This window comes from Natator depressus, chromosome 5 (genome assembly GCF_965152275.1).
Source record: "Natator depressus isolate rNatDep1 chromosome 5, rNatDep2.hap1, whole genome shotgun sequence".
In the NCBI taxonomy this organism is placed as follows: domain Eukaryota; kingdom Metazoa; phylum Chordata; order Testudines; family Cheloniidae; genus Natator; species Natator depressus.
Genome location: NC_134238.1, coordinates 104214485 through 104230296, shown reverse-complemented (window position 1 = coordinate 104230296; position 15812 = coordinate 104214485). Strand labels below are relative to the sequence as shown.

The 15812-nt window shown below is 39.1% G+C and overlaps 1 protein-coding gene across 44 annotated transcripts in view; it reads left to right on the top strand.

Moving 5' to 3' along the window:
• PTPRD (protein tyrosine phosphatase receptor type D) overlaps positions 1 to 15812 on the top strand; it is a 1647138-nt gene that overhangs the window by 692958 nt on the left and 938368 nt on the right. For all 44 annotated transcript variants that reach the window (XM_074953350.1, XM_074953349.1, XM_074953347.1 and 41 more), the window contains one exon: positions 11734 to 11782. The gene's annotated coding sequence lies outside the window, so the exon portion shown is untranslated. The remainder of the gene's footprint in view (positions 1 to 11733; positions 11783 to 15812) is intronic.

The window sequence follows — 15812 nt, the reverse complement described above, 5'->3', positions numbered from 1 at the left end:
CAGAAGATGGTAGTGCAGAACCAACCATAATTTTAAAATTAAAATTTTGTTCGTTTGCTGTGCAATATCTCACATGCTGTAAAATATGTGGAGAACTCCTCTAAGGATGTAAATATAGTCCTAATGCCTGGGTCATGGCTAGAATCGAACAGGGATGTAGTCATTAAATTACTCTTTACTAAAGTAATAATCATGTATTGAGCATTGGGTTGATTTTCTGCAGGGAGAGGGGTGATGGGCAGGGGGAATAGTAGTAATTTGTCTTTTGTCAAATACCTTCTCCTTGTTCTCAGGTTTAGGAACTAGGATGATCTTCCCACTGATTGTGTATGTTTAATTCCTCTTATTATTTCAATATGGAAAACTTTTTCTCCTAGGGAACAATCTAGGAAAGATATGTACAATAAACTATCAGATACACAGCTAGGCATCTAATACATTTTCCAAGGGTGGATATTTTCTTTCCGGCATTCGAAACTTGAGTTAAAATGGTACAGACTTATTTTAGAGTAACTCCCAATGGTACCTGTGCTTCACCTGTCCCACGGGGAAGTAATAATGCATTCCCGGTGGAAAAAGGGGTTAATGAGTGCATTATGGCTTACCTGTAATAGCTCTGAAGCAGAAGTACCATTGGGAATTACTCTAAAAAAGTCTGAACTTGGAAGTGGAGAATACTGAGCAGCAGTTACTGATGAGGTGTGTGGTTCTTTCTCTCGTACAAAAATGTTCTGTTTGCTAATCAAATTCTTCCACAACCCGAGTATTTTCATGATGTGATTTCATAATATTGTTTGGCACACGTTTTAGCAAGTTAAATAAATAGAGCCTATCTCCTAAATAGATGTTTAATATGTCTAGTAATGATTTCAATATTTTACATGCCACCCATCAAAATGATGTAACCTAAGTAGACTGGTCATTTTAATAGCTTCTCTGGGTGTCATAGGAAAGACTCTCCTACAGAATATTTAATATCATTTCACTGTTGCTTAATGTAGGCTGTATGTTTGTGAGTTTTGATTTGAATGTTTGGATTGCATTGCATAAAAAGGCTTCTTTTAGCTGTGGCTTCTAATATCTTTGGCTGGTTGGGGTGTGGGTAGACAGTTACAGTAAATGAAATAGTACACTTGTTTTTGATTGTCTGGATCAAATCCGAATATAGTGCCAAATGAGATTATGCCATGTATAAATTGAAGGAGACCGGAACCACACTGTAACATGCTTTTTTTTAGTTCTTTTACTGCAAAAATGAACACACATTTTATTTGAGTTTTAATTCTGTTTTTTGGGCGGGGGGACTTAAATATGTAAAAATGAAAACCGTTAAGCAGAAAACTGTGCTGTAAAGTCTGCTTGAGTCGTCTGATGACTATTGTTTTGGAGCACTTCAAATGTGGACTGCTTCATTCATCTGACTGATAACTCTGTAACAGAGACAACATAAACGTCACCATGGAATATTCCAGAGTCAGCCACTTTAGCAGAAGCATCCAGTAAACGTGGAATCCAGCAGTTTGTGCTGAGAACTCTGCATAGTTACCAGGAATGCACACCTTTGCAAGAGACAATTATAGTAAATTGTGGATCCCAGGGTTGCTAGATTTTTCCAGCCATTGGAAGGTTGTGAGCACATTTTTGTTTTTGTTTTTTCCTTCGCATATGTACTGCTTAGCAAACATCAGCTACATAATCATCGTAATCCCCAAATAAAGTAGTTGCTATTGTCTCCACTTTACGAACTTGAGGTGATTATAGCAGAAATGTTGAGTGGCTTGACTGTGGCCACAGGGAAAATCCAGGATTCAAGTAGTCAGAACTGGGACTGGAGAGCTTAGGAGTCCTGTGCTCAGTTCACTGGACAATTCGGCCCTTTCTTTTGACCAGAAATCATATACCTCTGCTATAGAGTTGTGGGCTCAGCTGCAGACAGCCAGCTGGGAAGGAGCTTGCTAACAGTAATATACGTAACAGCTCCTTGCAATCACTAACTTTTCTAGGGGGTTCAGATTCATCTCTATAAGATGAGCATTTCAGTCACTGAAAGATAGTAAATTTTTACGGCCTATTCCAAGACGGGTAGTTATTTTTAGATGGCATTGAGGTTAGTTACCATGGGTAGCACATAGGATAAACTGTCAAAACCAGATACATATTTCATAGTGACTTAGTGCTCATGTGAATCAAATGAAAATTCTTTAGGACTGATAAAGCATTCACATTTCTTCACATAGAACTTTATGAAAATCTGGACATTAGAGCAGCACTTATTCAAGCAGGTTTCAGAGTGGTAGTTTGAAAGGGGATCTGATTTTGGAATTCACCAAGTTGGTCCAATAAAAGACCAGTTACTTGTCTTGGAAGAATCTTTGCTTCTGGAGCTGAGTGAGGAAAGTTTGAAGGAGATCACAGGCCCCTTACCTTAAACCAATTATTTCCTTGGCCTTCTACATGTGAAAAGGCTAAATGGGATGTAGCAGCTAAATGGGATGTAGCTGTTGTAAAATTCCTCCATCACAGCTATTAACAGTCATGATTTTAGCTCAAGTTAACTAGGTTTAATCCTGGTTCAAAACAAAACAAAACACAGTTAGTTCAAGGTAGGAAATTTGGAATTGGACATCACCACTTTCTTAAACTTCCTGGTCCAGCAAAGTATCTCTTTCATCTTTGAGTTCTGGGTACAGCAGGACAGATTACTTCACTGTCTTCAGCTGCACTATTCACATGCTGGTTTCTGGATTGGAATGCATTGTTAACTCCACAGCCTGGGAATAATTATGTGTCTTACAATGTTTTATCCTGTGCTGTGGATTTTTTTTTTTTCTCTCTCTCTCCCCATGCTGGGCCAAAAAAGCCCCAAAACAACAAAAAGTCATTCAGTTGTGTAACTTACATTGAACAATTCTTCAGAATTTAGGTGTGGTTCTTCGAAGTGTAGTGATTTTAAGTTGCACAAAAAGGCCACTTACTAGTCAGTCACTCCAATTTGAATTACATTTGTATGTGTTCAGGGTCCTGTGGTAAGTGCTTTTCCTACAGAGCTCATAAACCCTGCAAGAGGTAGGGCCTTGCTCTGATGGGCTTTGAGAGCACACACTACAGAGCTAGAAGAGGCACAAAGAAAGTCTGTGCAAACTCGCACAGGTTTAGTTAAAGTGCTGCAAACCCTTGTCTGGACACAGGGCACAAGCAAACAATATACATTTTAATAAAGCTAAATGTCAATGTATTCATCTAGGAAAAAAGAATGTAGAAGAGGGACTCCATCATGGGAAGCAGCAATTGTGGAAAAAAAAGTGGGGGTCATGTTAGATAACCATTTGAACATGAGCTCCCAGTGTGACGCTGTGGCCAAAAGAGCTAATATGATCCTGGGATGCATAAATGAGAATTTCGAGAGTAGAGAGGTTATTTTACCTCTGTACTGGGCAATGGGTGACCACAGCTGGAATAGGGTTTCCAGTTCTGGTGCCCACAATTCCAGGAGGACGTTGATAAATTGGAGAGTGTTCAGAGAGGAGCCATGAGAATGGTTAAAGGATTAGAAAACATGCCTTAGAGTGATAGACTCAAGAAGCTTAGTCTATTTAGCTTAACAAAGAGAAGATTAAGGGGTGATTTGATTACAGTCTACAAGATCTACATGCAGACAGATACTTAATAATGGGCTCTTCAATCTAGCAGAAAAAGGTGTAACATGATCCACTGGCTGGAAATTGATGCTAGACAAGATCAGACTGAAAATAAGGCACACATTTTTAACAATGAGAATAATTAACCACTAGAACAATTTACCAAGGGTTGAGGTGGATTCTCCATCACTGGCAAATTTTAAATCAAGATAGGATGTTTGTCTAAAAGATATGCTCTAGATATTATTTTAAGGAAGTTCTACCTGTGCTATATAGGAAGTCAGACTAGATGATGATAATGGTCCTATTTCGAATCAGAATCTATAAATCTGTATCAGTTTGAGTGGTTTATTTAGGTTTAGCGGAAGTCAGAGACAGGTTTAAGTTAAACGAAAATGTCACTCTTCCTTTGAAAGTAAAATTCACATCTTTGATTAAACCAGTGAGGTTCGGAGTAGACAAGCTGTAAGTGTGTGTGCACGAATGTACCATGAAGAAGAGGTAGCCTGTCCATAATTAGGTTGCAAGATCCCAGTGCCACTTTGATTTCAAAAATTGTGTTGGCTTGAAAATTACCAATTCACTCTGAACACAAAGGTTAATGTGTATTGCACAGTTTGAGGAAAATTCAAACTGTTTTAAAATTATAACTCAATTAAAGAATTTGACCAATCTGACTTTTGTCTAAAATGATTTTGTCTCATTTAGTCTCCAAAAAGGCTTATCACTTCCATATAGTAAAATTATTGCACCAGCTGTATTTGAAGAAAAATGTGGGGTCTAATTCTGCTCCTACTGTTTTTTTTTCTTCCCCATTTTGACTTCGGTGGGAGAGGAAGCAGCACTATGGGCCTGATTTAAAGCCCAAGGATGTCAGTGGAGCAGCAACTGTTGATCTCAGTGGGCTCTGAATCTATGTGTGCATGCGTGAGCATGTTGCACTCTATTGCCTGGTTACAGCTGCTTGTCCTGCTACAGCTGGCAGCTTCCTTTATTTTAACTGGCAGAGATCTGTGCCTTGGGGAGTTGTAGAAACAGTTCCAATGATACCCCAGCAGTGCTCACCAGATATAGGTACTGAACCTGGGACTGCTGGATCTACTGCTTCAGCTAGAAGCCCCAAGTCTGTTAGCGCAAAGATTGTAGCAGACTCAGAAATCTCCGGGGTCCAGTCATTTGTGAGGGAGAAAGAACCATACGCTGTGTGGGAGCATGGATTACCCAGGGTAGAAAGTCTGTGAGGTATATTGTGGAAAAGGGGTAGCATCTCCATATTTGGGATGTTTTGCAGCTGCCTTTTAACAGTAATACTTTGAAATGTTTAGGGTTTAGTCACATTGATAGCCAGAATGTTCTCTCAGTTGAATTGGTTAAGTAGTTTTTGAGATTGATTTAAATGTGTCCTTCTGACAATTTTTGTATATATGTTATATTTCTTTGTGTCCTTCTGTCTCACCAGCAAAATCACATGACATCACAAAATATTGCACTGGCTTATAGGAGGGACTGTTTTCCAAGGAATAGAAAATATTTCACGAATTGTCATGTGAAAACTAGAAATGATTAGACATGAAACCAGTGGATAAAAAATACCTGGTGATGGGGAATATTTTCTTTGTGTACCACTTACCAGCGCAGGGCTATTTTTTCAAGAGCGAAAGGAAACTTCGTTATCCACATTCTTTGTCAAAATACACCTTTGGCCAAGGCTGTTTCTGATTCCATTTGCCAGACTGGGATGGGGAGGTGGAGATATAGGAGAGTAAATGAGTGTAAATGGCCTGTGAATGATAACATCGTAAGTTTGTGTCAGAGCTCTGACCCATGGCATGAGTATATCTATTAAAATCTATTTGCATAGCTGTCATTTAGCATTGTAGTTATAATCTGTGATTTTACTCTGCTTATGTTGTAAAAATATGCCTTAAAAATACCTACAGTATGTCTTTAAGCATTGTTATACTTAAAGTTGAAAAGGACTGGGACAAAGTAGAGACAAAATATATGAACATAGGAATTACAGCCTAGGGCAGAGGTTCATTTAGTCCTGTATTGTGTCACCAACAGTGAAGCAAGTCACATGCTTTACAGAAAGGCATAACCCGCACTTTTAACGTGTCCACATAGCCATATTTTATGGTGTCCATTAATATAAACAATACCTGAAATTTCACCATGAAAACAAATAGAAAACACCACAAATGCACACCACCACTCCTTACTCTTAGATATGGAACCCTTCATGCTGACCCTGTACTCTTGTTTCGATAGTTGAGCTTGTAAGCTTCTGTTAGCTCAGAACTGTACAGTTATCTGCCTGCACTCGCACTACATCCATGTTTAGAGGTACAGCTAAGAACTTGGCAGAATTTTTTATTGCATTTCCTTGGTCCTACAGTTTCATTAATTTTGAATGAGTTTCATTCAAACTTACGGGTTGTCTATAAGGTAGCTGGAATGAAAATAAAATCTGCTGTAATTCAAATCTTTAGTTATTTATTGCAAGTCTGGAAGGAGACGCTCTTATTTCAAACATAAATGGATTTATTATTGACTTAATTTCTAAATATATTATATAATTTAAACCCTCCCGCTCCCCAGATTTACACTGAAATAGATAAAGATGAGAATTTGAACTGATTTTAGTTATCTTGGTTCCAGTTACCACATAGACAAGCTCCTAGCAAAGTGTATATGCTGCTGAAAGGACTAATTATATTAGTAAGCACTGTGCCTGGTACTGTTTGCAAGGTTGGGTGCCAAGGTTGAAGTTTTCAGGAAAGATCCTCAGCTGGGATAAAGATATGCTATTTTTACATGACATGAGTGGCCCTTGCATTTCAGTAGTATTTCAGTTTTCTATACTAATAATGGTGGTGGTAATATTTTCTTCATGTGGATTGGATTGTTGTTGTTGTTTTTTAAAGGTGGGGGACATGTGGTTGTTTTAATCCTTTCATAAGAAGTCAGCAGCAGAAAGGGACTTTGTTCTAACTTGTTCTCCTCTCCCCATAAACAAACCAAAAACTTCAGCCCCCACCCCTTGTTTCTATCCTCCCCTGCACACACACCATTTTCATGAAGGGACCCAAATGGAGAATCAGCCCAAACATGAATATGTTAGAAAATTATCTTTTGACAACGGTAATTTAGAATGAAAAATATTTTGCAACCTTAGCCACAGCAGTTGTCACCAGCATGACTGATGCAGCTTTCCCTGGAACGAACGAACACACACACACACACACACACACACACACACACACACACACAAACTTCTTTGATTACATACATACATGCACACTCAAAAATACAATAAGGAATCTTACGGTGCAAAATCAAGCACTCAAAAATTAGTAAATGCCAGATGTAAGGTTGCCTGTGCAGCCTTAATTCAGCACCCTTGTGCCAATGCATTATGATAGTCTTTAATAACGTGATCACATACTATTTTATTCACCAATGAATCAGTGATCCTACATAGGCACCCCAAGCGAGGAGCATCTTTGGCTCCCCTTCCCCCCAATTTATATTGTTGCATAGATGGTATTCAATAAATATCTCTGGCGTCTCATTAAATATGTCCTTTATTAGTCACTACTTACACTCTTTCAGTCTTAAAACACAAGTACACTTTCACAATTACACAATAAAACAAGGTTCACAATATTGCAGGTGGGCTCTCACTTCACTTTGTTCTTATATCTCATTGACTGACTGGCAACACCCCGCCCTCTATATACCCGGGAGGGCATGGCTGACAACATTCTAGGAGGTCTGAGGAAAATGTAGTTCTCAGAAGGTCTGGAAGGTTCCACAAGATTCTACAAAGGTCCAGAACATTTTTGGAGGTTTGTGAAAAATGAATCCACATATGGAATACCTGAAACATTTTACTTCAAACATTCTGTCACTAACAAAAAAAACAGCCCCCCAAGCTCAGTGCCCCCCCGGAGCCTGGCACCCTAGGTGCTCACCTGGGTTTCCTGCCCCTAAATTCAGCCCTGATCCTACAGACACATGTCCTTGAAGACATATCTCTGATTCGCCTCCAAAGCAGGTCCGTCCCGTGCACTGAATGAGGCAGGGGTCCTGTGGACAAAATAGTATGAGATCATATAATTAATGACTATCATAATGCATAGGCACAAGGGAGCTCAATTAAGGTTGCATAGGCAGCCTTAATTATGGCATTTCCTAACTTTGCAACCTTAATGGTCTTTTAACATAGGAAGTTACATACACGAAAGCTAGGTATTTAAAAAAAGGAAACTGAAAAAAACCCAATTATATCATATGCATGATATTGATACCTACATCATTCCTCCGCAGGGTTGGAACCTTTAGATCCACTGCACAGACCTCTGCCCCTTAAGCTAATGGAGTTCTTGATATCAAGAACTTGGATTGGTCCTGCTTTGAGCAGGGGGTTGGACTAGATGACCTCCTGAGGTCCCTTCCAACCCTGATATTCTATGATTCTATGATCAGCGATAGTTTACCATCCTCTGTGTGGACCAGCACTTAGGGCGATAAGAGAGTTACTTTGCCTGTGGGTTTCATGGATATTTTCTGACAGCAGAGAAATAGTGAGACTCTGGTTTCATTCGTTCCAGTCTAGACTCTGATGGGAAGTATGCTGCAGTGAAACAGACCCTTCTGCCTCTTCCCCCGTGACACTTTTTGCGGGTACGCAAGGTTATGCAGCACCTTGTTGCCACTTGCCCTTAGTGTGAGGAACCCTTGTTTGTGCCTTCTGTGCCTCCATTAGCCTCTGGTAACAAAAACATGTCTTTTGGGTCTCCGCAGGCCCCTTTCTTTCTTTACAGTTTAACAATAGGCACACTCCAACCTCTGAGCATCCTCCTGGAGTGTCCAGCCCTTGTTCCACTGGACACTCACAGAATTCCCAGATCTGCTACTCCCAAGGGAAAATTATACACCACCTTACCATTTTCACCTCAGGATCATCACTCCACCCAACACACAGCATTTAGATGTGTCTATAGTAAAAAAACAAGAATAAGTTTATTTAACAATGAGTGGAGACTCAAGTAATAGCAAATAGATGAAAATATTGGAAACTAAGGGTTACATATAAAATAAGATAATGAAATGCATTCTAGAACCTAGTATTGCTCATGAGTGTTTTTCAGCCAGGTAGGCTGTGATCCCTTTTTCATGAAAAAGCTTGCTCTCCGCTTTCTCCCTCAGTAAAGGATGTAGAGTGTAGCTCTCTATGTACAGTTATAGTCCAAAATTCCATTGTCTTCACTTCTAAACAGGACCCCCTCCGGCTGGTTTATTTCTTTCTGTAAAATTCCCCCTCTGGAAGATTTCACAATCCCTTCATTTGCATTTAGCTTGGACTGTAAATGGGCATCTATTGTGGACCCCACAATACTCTATTTACATGTAGCCAGACAGATAAACATCCCTTGCCTGAAGGAAACCTGTTTCTCACCTTTTGGTGACCAGCTGCAAGTCTTTAGGATTATATAAACTGAAAATTAAGTTCTTAACTTCTTACATAGTTTCTGTACTTACATTCCACAACAATTGTGATGACCAATGTGACACAGGCTTTCAGCAGAGACCTTACACTTGGCAAACTAATATGTAGAGACCAGAGGCAAGGGATCACTGTAATCCTTAGGCACCAAGAGTTGGCACACCCAACAATCACACCCCCAATCTTGACCCCTTGTGTCCTTTATGCTCCAACCTGTCCCAATCCTCTTTTTTCCCCTTTCCCCCACATGTCATCATCCCAGTCCCATTCTCCTCACTCTATCCAGTTCCAGGCTTCTACTCCCTGTCCATCTTCCATCAGGCTCCTCATCCAATCTGTCTTTCCTCTGCCACTTGTTTTGCTCCCTGGCTCATAGTCCCAGTCTCCATGCCCAGCTGGTCCCAGTCTTCCTTCACCTCAACTCCCAGTCACAGTTTCCCTCTCCTGCCCCTACCAGCATCTGGTTCCAGTCACCTCCCCTTATCCTACAGGCTCCTTCTGCTTATCTACTCCCCCAAAATCCTCTCAGGTCTGTCTTTTGTCCCATTTGCATTTGAATGAGGCAGCAACCTCCTGTTGCCTGAGTTTCAGTAGTAGGAACACTGAGAAAACAGAAGACACAGGCTCCCTGTTTTCACTTTTAGTGCTCGGATCCAGGGTTCAGACCCAGCCCAGAGCTGCAGCTGCAGGGAAAGCCTTGACTAGAACATACTCATTGCAAGTGAAATCTTTAGAGAATTTAGCTGCAAAACTGTAGCATGTCTCTACTGAGCATGTGTGAACTACAATTTTCCAAGGCTTATAAATTGGCCAAATTTGGACAGATTTTTTTAAGGATGGAAAAAGGTACACTACTGACTCAAAGGCCACCAATTTTCAAGTCCCTACTCTAAATCATGGGGGCACTACTGTTTTTTTCAAGAAAAGGTAACCATTTTTTAAAATATGGGTGAAACAATTTATTTCCCCCGAACATTGTTTTCAGAAATGGCTGAAACTGTTTTGGCTGAAATTTCTCTCCTCCTTTCCCCCCACACTCCCCCAGATCAGCTTGTGGCAAGACCCCTGACATGGAACATTTCAGCCTTAATGATTACTGTTTGGCAAAGGATAAACAACTGAAAACAGGGACTTTTAATGGGAAGTATCAGGCAACTTTATTAGTAGGCAGTGCTACCACCGTGCCTATTAATGAGGAACACAATATTAATTACAGAATCACAAGTGGCACTTCGAAAGTGTCTGTGTGTGTTTGCATACACACACACAGGGAATTAATTGATATATAATAATTCAATATTAAGGCTTCAATTCAGCAAGGTGCTTAAAGAACAACAAGGGAATTCTTCATGTGTTTGACGTTATGGATATGTTTAAGTACTTTGCTGAATCAGGGGCAGCATTTTCATCTTTCTCTTATACCTGTTATCATTAAATAAAATTAATATGATGCTAAAGTAAATTTAGTATTGGTATATGGGGATATGCTAGAATAGTGTTTTTGGCTTATAACATGTGCAGCTCCCTTTTGTGCTCTTAATCTGAAATGTAAGCACTAATATATAATAGTATGTTTAGACTTTGTGCATTTTCTAATATTTCTCTGCCAGATTATAAATCTGAAGAATTAATCTTCATTCATGTTATAATGAAAAGAAAAAAATGCTGGAGACAAAAAGGTGGAAACTCATTTTGTTGCAGAAAAATCACTTTTTTGATTGCCCTTATTAAACTAAAGGGTAACTTCAAGCCTTGATAATGGGATAACCATTGTTATATTACTGATAAGATTAACAAATGTTAGTATTTATAGAGAAATGCATCCAGTTCAGTTAAATGAACGTTAATTCAGTTGTGAATCAATTTTATTTGTTCATGAAAGATATTTATACACTCAACTGATTTCTCTTCCTGGTCTTTATAGAAGACATTTTATTTGAGTCCCTCCACATTTACAAATATCCACCTCCAGTCATTTATCTTGCGCTCTTACCCCTACTGCTCCTTTGTCAGCTGTTGCAGGGCATTCTGATTCCCTCCAACCGCAAATGTGTATCATCTATAATTAGCTCAGTTTTCTCTAGCCTTCAAACCAAAGCCTTGGAGTGTAGCCTGAACTCGTGTTGCCTGTTCTTTATACCTCACAGAGAACTAATTAATTTGCTTACCCCCTGCGAAAAAGCCATTGGTTTCTAGATAAATCTAGCCAAGAATATTGTTTGAACTGCAGCAATATAAAACTTGAACACTTTTCTACCTAGCTACCCTGGGAGTTTAGTGTTCACTATGGAAATGCATAAACTCAATTGTAGGGAAGTTTGAAATTGAATTTGCCTCAGAACATCGAAAAAAGAATGCTTACACTTAAATTTTAAAGGTTTTATTGAGCTTCTTTTCTGATAAATAATGTTTCATTCAAAGTATGCTAGTCAAGGATTTAAGTCAATTGATTTTTCCATAATGTATGTATGTATTAATTACCCATAGCATTGAACCATCATTTACCTTGTTTACAATATTTCTAATGTCTCACCAATTATTGTCAGTGCTGATAGAGGGATTTTCTTTCTTGTATTTTCCCAGGTCTCAGGGTGGAGAATTTTTGATTGAATTCAGAACCTGCAAGCTCAGGGTAAGAAGTGATTTTTGTTATTTCTTTAGCTTCAACTTGTATATTAATGCAAGAAATCACATTCCAGGATGGGGCTGCGGTACTCAGAGAATGAGAAGAAACAAGTCTGTGCTAAATTTATTGTGAGTCACCTGGTCTTTTTGGCAGATTGTTGGTATACAGGTCTGTTGCCTCACTGTTTAAACTGGCAATAAAATGGTTCGTTTTTCTCTCTGGAATAGTTTGAAGAAGAATATATTTTGTAGTGAAGCTTTTACTCCTTTGAGGTTACATTCATGTAACCTGGCCACATTCCATTATGGGACTAATATTAATATAGTCATCAAATATTGGAGCTAATGTGATTTCAAAAAGGATTAGATAAAAATGATTCAGAGAAGCAATGATTTATAAAACTGACAGAAGTCCTGCAGATGTAAATGGCAATTTTATACATTAAAACCTTTGTGGAAAAGCTTCTTTGATGCGAATGAATAGCGGCAACCAGCAATAGAAAGTAAAACTTGTTTTATTACCTGTCAAGCTTTATCAAAATGGGTTCCCTCAACAAATGTTTAATGTCACAGCTTCAGTGAACTGAATCCAAGACAGGTACCTATTACAATGAAAATAAAAATTACTGGAAAATTGCGGTGACTACAATTTGAGCTTTTTTTCTGTCTTGGGTACTACTCTGTATTTCTTGAGAAAACTACAATACTAAACACATTTGGACCAAGGATATAGATGTTTACCATGTAGTTGGTATCATTTAAGAGCCTGTGAAGTAAAAGCTGTTAGAGTTAAAAGCTTAGCATTACCGCGAAAATATTCTCTCGTGTTTTAAGGCTGTTTCATAGTATTAAATATAATAAAGTCAAATGCTTGTTTATAACGAGACAATATGGTTAGCATTCAATTGGGAGCAAACTCATGAGGTAATCTCATTTGTATAACACAAAATAGCTGTCGTAATATGCATATTTGGGCAAAAGATAAAACTCCCTGAAGAGTAGAAACCCAAGAACAGACCTGTCAGTTCTGTTTTGTGAGTCTGTTGCTTCTGTGAAGGCAGCAGTTTAAAATGTAGCCCAGCAAAAGCAGTGATATATTTTATTTTACTGCTTCTCTGTAATGAGCTACATCCTTTTAGCCCTAAGTTATATTTGTGTTTCAGAAGCTTTATCTGTGAAAACCTGAACTGAAATTTAGGTTTCTGTACTAAAGACATACACGGCATCTAAGAAAATAATAATTTACTTTGTGGGCTAAAATGGATGGATATAATAAAAACAAACAACCCTGCATCCTTTATTGTCCGTGAAAGTTCTCTTTCTCCATCAACTGTGGAGTAGAAACTATTATTTCTAGATTACTGCATTGCATAACGATAGTTGAACAAAGTCTTCACTGCTGATCTGAAGGTGATTTATAGGTGTACAGTATAACTGTTTAACTGGTACTTTTATAGTAATCTGAATAAACTGTTTGTCCTTGTGTTTGTGCTCAGATTTACACTTTTGAATTGCTATATTTTGGGGATTTAGAAGGTAATAGTTCGGTGCTTTATAGAATTAGTTTAGAATTAGAGTTTGCAGGGCTTGGGTTGGTAGCAAATTTTAAACATATTAACTTTTGCATAACTGTCTCTTTTATGTCTCTTAAGGACTGGCAATAAGTGATTTATTATCAGACGCCGCTGAGGACATTTAATGCAGAGCCAGTTCTTAATGAACATACAGAGAAGTGATTTGTAAGGCCGTCTCACTATTATGAGGCCTCTGTTTCATTAAATGTAAATATTGTACATAGTGGTTGGGTTCTCTCTTCCCCTGGGCAGCTGCTGCTTTACACTAGTAATCCTTTATCTATTAGGGAAGGAACATGGAAAACTAATGATGATCCATTTTGAGGTTCCAATGTTCCAACAGGTTTATAGTTATGAATGTTCCATGTCTATTTAAGGAATGTATTTTATTTCGCCAAAGTTACCATATGAATAGAGCCAACTATCTGGGCATGAGTATTGTGAATAAGAAGAAATGAATATACAAACTAACTGCTAAATAGCATAGAATCATTTAAAAGTGCAACTTCACAAAAATAAGAAACAAATACTTACCCATAGTTCCAAGTGGTCAGGGAGGAATACAGACAGTTTCTGCTGGCAATAGAGGATGTTTTGTTAAATGAGTTTATAAAAGTTTCTTGGAGTTATTTTTCTTAAACACATTTTACATTTATAATTGGCAAAATAAAAGTGGGGACAGGTTAGAAGTTCTAGCCACTGTAGATTTATTAGGGGGATAACCTTATGTACAACTACAGCATCTTTCTAGGTGATTCAAGGTACAATGAAAAGATAAAGGATCTAATTCTTCCTTGATGTACATCTATTGACTTCAAATTAATTAAATCAGGAATGAATTTGTCCCCAGATAAACAGAGTTATAAACTTGTCAGGAAGATGAAAAGAAGGTGCAAGAGTCTTAGGGTATGTCTACATTACAAGCTAGGTGTGTGATTTCCCTGCTTGTGTACAAATACTCATGCTAGGTCTCATGGACCAAACACAAGTACAAATAGCTGTGTAGATGCAGTAGCATGAGTCGTGGAGGTGGAGGCAGAGCTAAGCTGTGCTGAGTATGTACCCTCCAGTTTCAAGCAGGAATATACTCAACACGGCTCAGCCATGAAGCCGCTACCCATTCCACCCTGTCTACACCACTATTTCTACTCATGCTAGTTTGATGAGAATGAGTACATGTACCTAAGCAGGTGAATCACACTCTTGGCTTGTAGCGTAGATGTAGCCTGGGTCAGAACATAGGACTGTGCCAAGATCTAGCTGAAGCATTAGGATCTCTGTGAAACCAGGTGGAGCAAGTTCCAATACTTCCTTACATGAATTATAGTGTGGTATGACCTCACTTAACCTCAGTTTTTATTAAATCACCAGAAGAGTCAAATCAATCGAGCTTAATTCAGGTATGAAGTTTTTCTCTGAACTTAATCCACATCTATAGGCATGCATATCACCTGCACTGTCATGGAGATCTCAGAGCTGACTAGCTCTGTGACCTGTGCTTGTAGTAAAACAACCATGCAGTCTGGTCACCTAGGGTTGCGTCCATGCTGGAGATCTGGCCTACCTGCTCACTTCTCAGCAATGTATAGACTTGAGATCATTCTCTCCCTACATCTGGGAGTCTGGTATGCTGCTCTCGACTTACAGAATGCCTATTTCCATGTGGCATCCATCCTGGCTACAGGATGTTCTTTAGATTCGTTGTAGGAGATGGCCATTACCAGTTCTCCATCCTGCCCTTTGGTAAAGACCGTCAGTGCTGATGACAAGCCAAGTGCATGGTTGTTATGGCATCCTACCTCCACAAAAGCGACATCCACTTGTATCCTTACCTGGATGATTGGTTCATGGTCACTCCAGATCCCAAGAACAGGCTGCTGTCCATCAAACTGTGTCTGTTCAACATCTTGGGCCTGAAATTGAACAAAGAAAAGTCAACATTATTCCCTCTATAAGGGATAGAATTCATTGGGGCAGTCCTGGATTTGACCTTTGCCAGAGTATTTTGACCTCTTTCCAGATTTCAGATTATACTGAGCCTGTGTCCCCCTGGACATCCCTCAGACCACTGTAAGGAATTACCTCAGGTTCTTAGGTCGTATGGCTGCATGTACATATGTGAGCCACTCACACCAGATTGAAACACAGAGCATTACAGGCATGCTCAGGTTGGTCTGTTGTCCTCAGATTTACCATCTAGACAAGTTGCTATGCATCCCAGACAGGATGTTGTCATCTCTAACCTGGTGTATGACCAAAGATAATAAGTGCAGAGAACTTCCCTTCTCTCTTCCTCTTCTACCTGTCAGGGACCTAGCTCCTTCTTGGGATCTGAATTTAGTGTTATCTGCTCTGAGGGATCTTCCTTTCAAGTCTTTAGCATTGTGCTTGCTCCCACACAGGTCAGTGAATATAGCTTCCTGCATGGCCATTGCCTCCACTAGGAGAGTGAGAGAGCTGAAT